We start from the raw sequence: 12,480 nt of genomic DNA on the forward strand, positions 1-12,480 counted from the left end.
TTTATTTATTTGTGTGAGAGCAACATAAGTTCTTGTGGAACCATTTGGCTTCAGAACAGGTAGCAACCTAGGCACCAACTCATTGGCTCTTTTATGGATGAAATGACTCGTGTCTCACAATTGAGTTGATCTCTTTCTTTACCTTTGGAAATAATGCTTATAAGTATATTGGTTTCAATGCCGGGATAAGTATTATACGATACGCTGTTTTTAGCTCCCCCAATCCTGTGAGTAATTTTGGGAATTCTGCTCTGACGTCTCCTGATTGACCTTGGCCATTCTTTATTTCTTCTACTCTGCTTATAAGATTAAATTCTATAAATGCCTTTCTACCTCAGAGTGAACAACTCTGATCTTGAATTATGTACAGTACTCCCGTATTTAATTTCTCCCTGTGCTTTAAAGTAATGGTTAGTTCTCCCAGAACTTTCAGCTCTGTTCCTCCTGCTCTGTGTAGCTTTGTGTAGGATGGTTGAAGAATTCTCTTGTTTAACCATTGTTCAGCATCTGAAAGAACTGAAACTGCTGGTCCAGTGTCAAGTCTAAAATGTGTCCTGTGACCTTCTATCAGGGCCTCTGCACTCCAATAATTTCCGCTTAATTCCTTAATCTCTCCTAAGTATGGTATCTCAATGTATTATGCTTCATGGATTCTGTTTCTGTTTATAACTTTCTCTTTTCGAGTGTTCTGTCCATTTTCTACTGCAACATACTGCCTGAAAATGCCTCGTTTTTTTCACTAATAGCACTGCTGTCTTCCCAGGACAATTCGCAGGCCTATTCTCTGTTGCACCGGCAACAGCTGATGTGGGCTGCCGCCATCAATTGCTCTTCTTGCCGCACGTGAACCTTCTTTCTATTTCCCCTTTTTTATGTCCGACAAATTCAACTATATCTGTTACTTTTGGATTCAGGCTGTCTCTCTCTCTCTCTCTACCAATCAGTTTTTCCTCCTGATCTCTGCTTGTCTACTTTATTGAATCATCTTCACCAGATTCAAGACATCATGGGACTGCAAATTATCTGGTAATGCATCATCCACTACTCCAACAACGATTCTGCTATGAATTATCTTCTCTTTCAAACTGCCATACTCTCAATCTTGTGCTAATTAGTACAAATCATTAATAGATGTGTTGATGCTTATCCCATGTCTCTGGGTATGCTTATTGAATTGTGCATTTCCCTGATAGTGTTCGTGTGGAGATTGAAATAGGTCTCCAGGGCATCAATGTCTATGGCATATGTGGCTTTACTCTCATCAATCCACAGGGTAACTAAAGTGTTGTCTGCACAGTCACCCATTGCGTTCAAATGTGTGTTGACCTGCTCACAGTCTGGCTTCATTGCAATACCCGATGTGGTGCGAAATCAGGTAGAAGCAGAGGTTTTTCTAGTGTCATCCTTTTACTGCTTGTCACAAAGTCACAGAATCACAGAAACACACAATGCAGAAGAGGCCCTTCGACCCATCAAGTCTGCACCGACACGTGAGAAACACCTGACCTACCTACCTAATCCCATTTACCAGCACTTGGCCCATAGTCTTGAATGTTATGACTTGCCAAGTGCTCATCCAGGTACTTTTTAAAGGATGTGAGGCAACCCGCCTCCACCAACCTCCCAGGCAGTGCATTCCAGACCATCACCACCCTCTGGGTAAAAAAAGTTTTTAAACCTCCTGCCCCTCACCTTGAACTTATGTCCCCTTGTGATTGACCCTTCAACTAAGGGGAACAGCTGCTCCCTGTCCACCCTGTCCATGCCCCTCATAATCTTGTACACCTTGATCAGATCGTCCCTCGGTCTTCTCTGCTCCAACGAAAACAACCCAAGTCTATCCAACCTCTCTTCATAACTTAAATGTTTCGTCCCAGGCAACATCCTGGTGAATCTCCTCTACACCCCCAGTGCAATCACATCCTTCCTATAATGTGGCGACCAGAACTGCACACAGTACTCCAGCTGTGGCCTCACCAAGTATCTATACAACTCCAACATGACCTCCATACTTTTATAATCTATGCCTCCATTGATATAGGCAAGTGTCCCATATGCCTTTTTCACCACCCCACTAACATGCCCCTTTAGAGATCTATGGACACACACGCCAAGGTCCTTCTGTTCCTCAGAACTTCCTAGTGTCATGCCGTTCATTGAATACTTCCTTGTCAAATTACCTCTTCCAAAGTGTATGACCTCACACTTTTCAGGGTTAAGTTCCATCTGCCACTTATCTGCCCATTTGACCATCCCGTCTATATCTTCCTGTAGCCCAAGACACTCAACCTCACTGTTAACCACCTGGCCAATCTTTGTGTCATCCGCAAACTCACTAATCCAACCCCCCACATAGTCATCTATGTCGTTTATATAATGACGAATAATAGGGGACCCAGCACAGATCCCTGTGGTACGCCACTGGACACTTGCTTCCAGTCACTAAAGCATCCTTCTGACATCACCCTCTGTCTCCTACAACTAAACCAATTTTGAATCCATCTCATCAAATTACCCTGTATCCCAAATGCATTTGCCTTCTTTATAAGTCTCCCATGTGGGACCTTGTCAAAGGCTTTGCTGAAATCCATATAAACTACATCAACTGCACTACCCTCATCTACACACCTGGTCACCTCCTCAATAAATTCAAATTTGATTGGCATGACCTCCCTCTGACAAAGCCATGCTGATTATTCCTGATCAAACCTTGCCTCTCCAAGTGGAGATAGATTCTCTCCTTCAGAATTTTCTCTAATAGTTTCCCTACCACTGATGTGAGACTCATTGGCCTGTATTTCCCTGGCTTCTCTCTACAACCGTTCTTAAATGGCAGGACCACATTAGCTGTTCTCCAGTTCTCTGGCACCTACCCTGTGAATTTGGGTCAGAGCCCCTGTGATCTCCTCCGTTGCCTCCCTCAGCCGTCTGGGACACAAATCATCCGAACCTGGAGATTTATCCACTTTTAAGCCTGCCAACACCTCCAATACCCTATATCAATTTGCTCAAGAACCTTACAGTCTCTCTCCCCGAGTTTGATAGTTTCATCCTCATTCTCTTGGCTGAAGACAGATGTGAAGTGTTCATTCAACACTCTAGCGATGTCCTCTGGCTCCACCCATAGATTGCCCCCTTGGTCCCTAATGGGCCCTCCTCTTTCCCTGGTTATCCTCTTCCAATTGATATACTTATAGAATACCTTGGGATTTTCTCTACTTTTACCATATATTATTGTGTTGTTGCTTTGGGGTTGTTTCAATAACTCCCAAAGACTGCCAGCTGCAAGCACTCTAACTTTATTGTAACATATTTATGGGTATGAGAACACTCCCTTACACTAGCGTCTTTTTATGCTGCTTTCTCCTGGACTCTCTCAGATGACATGAGTATATGTCACTTCCTTCTATGACATCATAGACTATTACATTTAACCCTTGATGGGACTTGGTCTAACACACTCCATTATACTACATAAATAATCTGTTCATTTATAATGGTTCATCCACCTGCTATCTGCTGGTCAAATTGGAATAAATCAATGTGCATACAGTACTTTGTATAGTTATTAAATACATAAGAAAATGTTGATGGATCCAATGTATTTAAAAACACATTGGCTATATACTAAAAACTACCAGCATAACATGCTCTGGATGTGTGGAATAGTAGCTTTTTTTTAAATTGAAAATTTGGGAGTACAGTAAATGTATAATGAAATTCTATTGATGAAAGCATGACAACTGGTGGTGACTGATGGAGTTTGCTACATAAAGAATATGTTATGCAGAGCTGTCCCTTGTCTATCACAGGAAAAAGAACTTTGCAAGCCTTGTCTTGGATGTTGAAGACAACTGTTTTCTTGAGCTCTAGCAAGCTGCATGAAAAACAGTTTTTACTGGTTTTCTCTCAAATTACACTTTTTGACACCAATTGTTGCTGCCCTCTCCTGGTGTTTAAAAAAACAAGCAAAAGCTGAAAACACTTGGGGCAGGATTTTTCAGTCGGTGTGTGGGGCCGGGCCTGACATGACGACGCGTAAAATGACGCACGATGACGTAGGGCGTGTGTCCTGACGTCATCGCGCAGTCCCGCGATATTTCATTCGGCGGCGCAGTCCCGCGATATTTCATTCGGTGGGTGCGCACTGGTGCTGGCTGCACACCCGCCAATATGTAAATGGCCTATTAAGGCCATTAAGGGATTAATTGAAGTACTTGTTGGCGCTGCCTGTCCAACCTTACGGAGGGCGGGCAGGCGAAAAGACCAAGTGGCCTTTGCCTTTTTTAGGAATCCTCATCCACGAGCAAGATAAGATTTCCTAAAGCTTTTATTTAATAAATATTTTTTTTTTCACAAATATAAAAGCATGTCCCATCTCATGTGACACAGTTATGAGGGGACATCTTGAAACAAATTTTTTACCCATTTATTTAATTTTTCCCTATCAATTCAACCTCCCTGAGACAGCTCCGTGCCTCAGGGAGAATGAAGTGCTCTTTCATGCACAAACACGAAAGGGCACTGGCCCAGACTCTCACTCCTCCCACGCCCAGACAGGTTGCACTGAGCACTACCACTCGCATATTACGCTGAGCAGGTCTTAATCGGCCAGCCCCTGTAAAATGGCGGCACGGAGCCGATTGCATGCAACGATCAGTTCCGCGACCACCCCTGCCCACCCCCACTGAGCCCACCTGCCAACTGAAAAATTCAGGCCTTGGGCAGGGATTTTTCTGGTTCCCTGAAATTTCAGCCCAAAGGGAACGGACCCTTGGCTGCTCTGTCATATTTCCAGTCCTGCCTGCAAAGATTCCCACTGCAGGCGGGAGCAGGAAATCCTAACCCTGGAAAAAGCTGGGGTTTAAAACTGGCTTTAATAAACTTGCATAAATAATATTTGTTCTACATAAGGAAGTATTACCATCATAACAAAAGATTACTTTACAATATTTATATCGACTGTGCGATAAAATTGTCAGTGATTTGATATTTGTATTGCTAATCGCACTTTCCAAGGCTCTACAGTGTACGATCACTTAGTGATTTTGCCTATAATTCTTTTTGCTAATTTAGCAAAGGCTCTAATTCATTTAAAATAAACATTGGTTAATTTGCAGGGTGATGTTCCCAGTTAGGAGCCTCATTATACACAAGCACAGGTTACAGCATTGACTCTATAGTAATATAGCCTCATCTCCAACTCACTGCTGCCTAGCAAAACACCCAGCTGGAAGCAAAGCTTCACAAATTTCACTGTAATGTATTAGCAGAGAGAAGAAATATATTGTTGAGTTGATAAAAATTTGTTGGTATTACATGCTGTAGTGCCAGAGCTCAAGGCTCTATGTTGCCACTTTCCCAGGCTGCCCCTTGTCCTACTCCTTGTTCAATATCAAGTTGGGGATAAATATCAGGAAGATTTTCAGCAAGACCTTGTTGTTCAACTACAACAAAGTCTGAGCTCCAGTGCGACATTTTGTCCACCTTTTTGGCAATAAATCTGAGTCAGACTGCACATGACCCTGTCTTGCATTTCTAACCTTATCCAAATTTCACCCAATGTAAACTGAAACTCATTCAAAACTCTGCCTCATACCCTGCACCAAGAATCCTGATCCTTTACCATCCTTGCCCTTAGCTCCTCAATGCACTGAATTCAAAATGTTTGCCCTATATGCACTTTACCCCTTCTCTGCATCTTTCTGCAGCCCTATATTTCAGCAAGTGCTCTCTGCTCTTCCATAGCCTTTTACTCAGCTTTCTTAGCTCTACATTTTTGCTGCTTTCCACAATCCCTTCTCACCCTTTGGAAAGCTGCACATAAATTACTTTTATGACCACTTCTTCAACCATCTTACCTGGCCTTTCTTCCGTCACTGCTAGTGTCCATTTATCAAACAATGGAAAATGCTTCTATTACAAGTAAATGTGATGTACTGGTCCAAATTGTTGTTTTTGTAGATGCCTAACCCTATGCTGTAATTAAAAAGAGCTGAACAGGTAAATAAATGTACATTAATACAGTGTCGCTATGTGATTCCAACTCTTGCTGATGTTTTTCCTGCTCCTATCTTTCAGAAAGCTATAGTTTAACCCGTCAACCTTGGACAACAAAACCAATCTCTAACCTAGTCTACTCTGAATGAACTGCTGGAGCTCAAATGTAAAAACTGGCCTTCTTCAGATGCAGAAGAAATAATAACAAAAAATCAATTTACACCATGAAAAATCATTTTTGAAGTTATTCAAGAAGCAATGATTGTTTTTGTTATAGATTTATAAACTTTGTGGCATTGAGCATCTCATCAACATACATGAACATAGGAACATTGGATTTAGGAGTAGGAGAAGGCCATTTGGCCCTTCGCACCTGCTCCACCATTCAATAATCTGCTAATCTGATTGTGGTCTCAGCTCCACTTTTCTGTCTGCACCCCATAACCCTTGACTCCCTTGTCTGACAAATATCTATCTAACTCCGCCTTGAATAAATTTAAAGACCCAGTCTCCACTACCTTCTGGAGAAGAGAATTCCACAATCTAATGACTCACTGAGAGAAACAAATGTCGCCTCATCTCTGTTTCAAAAGGGAGACCTCTTATTCTTAAGCTATGGGCTGCATCTTCTGAGCCCTGCCCCCGCTCGCTGACGTGTAAAATGACATGGGGTGACATCGGGCGGGCATCCCGACGTCACCCCATGTCATTTACATTTACAGGTCGGCGGGCGGTCAGCCAAGTCAGCTCCGCGCCCGCCGACCTGTCAACAGTCTATTAAAGCATTAAAAAAGTAACTGAAATCATTAATGGACCTGCCTGTCCAACCTTAAGGTTGGCGGGCAGGCCAGGAGCCCAGGCTGGCTTCTGAAAAAAAATGAAACCTCATCCACGGGCAGGATGAGGTTTCATGAGGGTTTAAAAAATTTCTGAATATTTTAAAATAAAAGTTATGGACATGTCCCAACTCATGTGACAGTGTCACATGAGGGGACATAGCAGCGAAAACCTCATCCAGCCCTTGGATGAGGTTTCATGAAAAATGCAAAGTCTGCCTGGCTAATTTGCCTGTCTGCCAACCTTAAGGTTGGACGGGCCACAAAAAATTGGAGACAATTGTACCTATAATAACCTTAATTGGCCCCTTAATTGTCGGCGGGCGTGCTTCTAACTTTTGCACGTGCCCGCCAACTGAAATATTGCACCATTTGGGTCAAGCGCGCAGCCTCCCAATCAGTGTAAAATTCTGCCCATGGAAAAATTTACAGAAGTTGTCCTCAGGAAACTAATAACTTTCTTCAATAACTCAGGTTGACATGGAGCAGTGGGATTGCTAACAGGAGTAATCCTTGGTATTCCAGAGTAGGCAGGGGAAATAATTGCCAAAGTTCCCATTTTTAATCACCATTTACTGACTCCTGCTGCAAAAGGTGCTTGTCAAGATGCCGGGTAATGCTTTGGTATGCCACCCCCTCCCCTGCCCCCACACTCATACACGCCACACCTCCTCCCCATGATTGCATAATTCACTGTCACAGGCTCACACAAAAACAGTGGCCATTTATTTGGAGGCAGTCCTTGTGTCCTTAGACCTATATAGCAACACCTTTCACAAAGACAGAAAACAAGAAAGGGGAAAAATTGGCTTGCTCATCCTCAATGGAATGAATTTTACATGTTTTGTGGATCAGTACAAAATGCTCAGCGCAGTCCAAATCATTGAGGACAGTTGAGTAAAATATGAAAGGAAACGCATTGGAAAGGAATTTAAACATTTTTCATAGTTAATGTAACTAACCTTAAACATATGATTATGCTAAACACTGCAACTACAGTTATTAAAATGTAAGAAATTATTAATGTGATAAGGTAGCTGCATATTGTTGCAAAAATCATCTTTTGAAGTAATGTTAAAATTTTTTGTTACTTGTATATTTTGATTTTCTATTAAATAATACTTTAAACAATAGATCTTTGAAATGTAATTTTGGCTTTCGGACTGGGAATATATTACAATGAGTGGAATGTAGGTTCCTTGTATATAATTGGTATTTAGAAATTATGATAAAGGGAAATTGTGAATGTGCCTTGTTCCTACTCATGGCTCATTTCTAACATGACATCAGATTTTTGCTCTACATATTTTCATGAAAGTTGTACTTGCAAGATACAACCTGTTCTGATTTGTGTGAACACAATTTGTTGATTAAAGGAGTGACACAAATGAACGAACAAAAATTGCATTTGCTGAATAAATAATGATTAACTGTAATGTTCACAATTTTTATATGTGTAATTTGAGTTATGTCGTTTATAGATTTATACATTTTGCTGCATTATTATACACTTCTTATTTCTATAATTATTGTATTCTAATGGTGATGTTTTAAATGACAGCAGTAAAGTAATAAATTTCAATTTACCCACCATTACTCGATAGGAGTAGGGCCATGTCCGTTAGGTGAACTTGATTGTTGCCTAGGGCACTGGGGGGTGGAGGGAGGCGAAAACTGCTGCCTTTAAAAAAAAATGGAACTGAAAGTTGGCTCGACTTGCATTGATGAACAAATAGCAAATTTGTCTCTACTTTCCAGCAGATTAGGTTATTCATAATGAATAGAAGGGACTGTGTCCATTACTCCAGTTGTGTTTTCCTTTTAGAAATAGTGATAACATTTTGCCTTGATCACTGATTTAATAGCCTTTTAAAATGAGTTGTGGCACTGGTCAGGCCACCTGGCGCGGTCATTGTGAAAATGTACTAGTGCACCCACCATCCTTTAATTAGGTGCGAATCATAGAATTTTTTAATTACAGGTAATGCTGTATTGAAAAACAATTAATGTAAAGCAGATTGCATAATTAAGATTTAAACTATCCTCAATTGACTTTTTAAGTGCCTATTGTTAAACTCAATTGAGCATTTATATTTTATTTCCGTTCCAAAATGTAGCATGGGGGTGCGGGAAAAGCTGGGGCAAATAGAAGCAACACATACAGAAATCAGATGTAAATATATTCAAATGAATTGATGATAAGAAATCAAAGTCTAGCAACTGAACGGCAATATTTTTACAATTACAACATTAAAAATAGCTTTCCAATTTCGAGTGGTTGTTTTCTAAGCGCAGTGTTGATGGAACTACATAAATCTGATACAACATTTTGAGATCTCCCATTAAATGGCATTGTTTAAAGGAATTTACAAATATTTCCGGGTCTTCTTTAACATATTATCCATTGGGGTCTTTTGTTCTATATGATCACAAAGGAGTTTGGGAATACTGACACAATGTTGTATTTGTGAGACTAGCGTACAAAAATGAAAAAGTGAAACAGCCAGAACAATTTGCCAGGAGTAAGGGAAACAGAGTTGTTCACATTTAAAATCACAAAATCAAGAGCTTCGTGTTACAATTTGGAACTCATCACAGTCAAGGGTTTTTAGGGTTGCAAATATTTTAAAGCAGCAGTACAAGGCCAGATAATGTTTTATATGGTGGGGCTACGGAAAAGAAAAATCACAAATGAACATATTGTGGTAGTTCCAGATGTTATAGACTTAATAACAATTTGCATGTTTAACAGCAATAATTGGGATGCCTTAAGGGATTGATATGTTTAGCAACATGATTAAATCAGCGTTGTAAAGGAAATGATGAGAAATTGGCACCAGAGCAATTTGAGTTAAGTCCCAAAGGTTTAAAACAAGCAAACATTAGCTGTAACCTCTGAGCTTCCCAGCATCGGATTTGGGAGGTAGGCCAAAGATGCCCTGGGGATTCCCACTCGGAAGTCCCCAGGTAAGGGTTTTCGCGGCAATTGCCCAGAAGTGCACGCTTGCTCTGAACAATTGCCCTGTACTGGGAACCACTCGAAAATGCGATTTATATCACAAACTTCAGATGGTTCCACCAGGGTTACACCAATTGTTACTCAGAAAATGTTAGAAGAATTAAAACCTCTTCTAACTTCTGAATAACTATTGTAAAGATCCAGACCGACCCCACGGAACTTCTGCTACACCCCCGACTCACCCCACAAATCCCCAACCTGCCACCCCCATTGGGCTCCCCCCACACCCTGACCCTTCCCAGAGGACTCCCCCAACACCTCTGAACAACCCCACAGGACTTCCCCCACACCCCTAACCATACCCCCACTCCACCAACCTCCGATTCCCCCACCCCCACCCGCCCCACCTCTGAACCCACTACCCCAAGCCTCCAATGCCCCCACTCCCCCCACCTCCAGACCCCCCAATCCCCAACCTCCGAACCCCCACCCTCGCGAATTCCAAGAACCCCAACCCCAACGCCCCACCTCCTGACCTTTGACACATCCAACCTCTAGCACCCACTCCTCAACCTCCGACATCCCCCACCCACCCAACCACTAACCTCTGAGCGCCCTAACCCTCCACCGATCTCTGACCCTCCCCACCTCCACTGACCTCCAACAGCCCCACCAACTCCCACATATCCTAACCTCTGACCCTCAGTGTGGCACGTCTGCATGCACTGGAAGCTCAGGGCTCTTTGCAGATAGAAAGAACATATGTTTCAGCTAAACAAAATAAGTGACAGCCATTCACTTACTCATTCCTCAGGGCAATACCTTGACCAATCAGGATCAAGCTGCCTGGTTTAAATTTCAAACAATGCTTGGCAGTTAACTGTCAGTCACCATCACTGGTGCATCCTCCATGGCAATGTCTCTGCCAATCAGAGTCCACTTTACAACCAATCAGCACTCTCTTCACATACAGTATAAATTGTTGTTTTTCCGTTGTATTGGTATTCATACGAAGTGTCCAGATGAGTGCAAGATGAAAAGCTTTGACATGTCTCTTTTTTCAGCAATACTCAAGTTCTCTACTACCAAAACACTATTTAAAAGTTTTTTTTATTGTTCAACTTATTTTTCTCTTCATCATGCATTGGAAATGGTTGATAGTGGTTAATCAAAAATGCTGGTTCCACATTTTCAACCAATGAGAAAGCTCCTGGTTGATCTCATGGTGATATGGGTGTTGAGGTGTGAGAGCAGAGCGCGATGATCTAATGAGTGGGTCCGAGGGAACATGGTGCAGCAGAACAGTGGGAGGCTGACGCTGCAGTGAAGGCAGGCTGTGGATAACAACCATGCACAATATTCATTTTCAAAAGTTAGCTCTGTGTGTGTGTGTGTGTGTGTGTGTGTGTGTGTATGGTGTGTGTGTGTGTGTGTGTGGTGGGGCGAGGGGGTCGGTGGTGGGCTGATGGTTAGCCTAAGCAGACAAATACCCTTGCAGCTGTCCTGCAAGATTCAAGGTTCCAGCGAGCCTGGGGATGGTTTGCAAAACAGATGAGATGGAATTTCGAAGGTAATTTTTGCTTCACGAATTTGCGTGTCATCCTTGCGCAGGGGCCATGCTAATCTTCTCTGTATCGTTCCAATTTTAATATAAAAGCAAACATTGACACTGAAGTTGTTCAGCACTTCAGTTAGGTCACTGTTTATTACAGTTCTGAGCATCTATTATGGAAAGGTTATCCAAGCCATAAAAAGGGTATCATGGGGCAGAATTTTTCACTGAACGGGCAGGCGCAGGTCCAAAACAATTGAACACACTGACCCACACCAACATGGTTCTCACCCTTCCTGAGTGCAGCAGGTTATTGAAGTGCTTCCGGCACTGGGCCCAGGTGCATTGCACCATGTCATAGCTGCTCACCCAGGCTGCCACCTCCTCCCATGCCCTCTTGGTGAGGTGCAGTGGCCTCCTCCTCCCATCGCTGGGGACAAGGGTGTCCCTCTTGGCAGCCACCCCCTCCAGGAAGGCAGTGAGGCACTGCTCGGAAAAATGGAGGCCAGAGTGCCCTCATGACCTGCCCTCCCACCTGGCTTTTGCTGACAATCCTTTCAACTGCAGACAGATGTCCTTCCTAAGCAGCCTTTCTGGGGCTGAGCCATTTATAATCCGGCTGACGGATTGCAATTTGACCCAGCGGCTGACAGGCCCCTGTCCCAGCCTGTGCGGAGCCGCTTTCAATGCTGGGCAGGCCTTAATTGGCCCAGCAGTGTGAAATCGTGGATGGCACCCTCGCCTAGCCCCCCCAACGAGGGCAAAATACTGTCCATGAAGACTCACTGGAATGACAACGAGAATGAAAGAGTTTTGTACCTTTTTTCAAAAAAGAATGTTTTCTCTCCACTCACTGGAACACAGGGTGGAATTTTACAGCCCCGTTGCAATGGGGTTGGGGCTGTAAAATGCGACGAGCCATTCAAATCTCCATGGGCCAGAATAGTGCACTTGCGGGCGGGATTGGCGGGGGCGAGCGGGAGTAGTTGGGAAGCTGACCACTGCCCGCGATCAGGCCGCAGCCGAGATGTCACGCTGGCCTGCCCAGTGTGAAACATGTGCTACCATGCTCAGTGTGGTGGCAGGGGGAGGAGGGCCAGGGGGGAACTTGGCGCATGCACGCAGGTGCGCGC

The 12,480-nt window shown here is 43.2% G+C and overlaps 1 pseudogene; it reads right to left on the minus strand.

Annotated features, from left to right (window-relative positions):
• Window positions 1-11,361: 11,361 nt before the first annotated feature.
• LOC121278523 lies at window positions 11,362-11,459 on the minus strand (annotated as a pseudogene).
• Between the last annotated feature and the right edge of the window lie 1,021 nt (window positions 11,460-12,480).

The sequence above is a fragment of the Carcharodon carcharias genome, chromosome 5, assembly GCF_017639515.1.
Source record: "Carcharodon carcharias isolate sCarCar2 chromosome 5, sCarCar2.pri, whole genome shotgun sequence".
Classification (NCBI taxonomy): Eukaryota; Metazoa; Chordata; class Chondrichthyes; order Lamniformes; family Lamnidae; genus Carcharodon; species Carcharodon carcharias.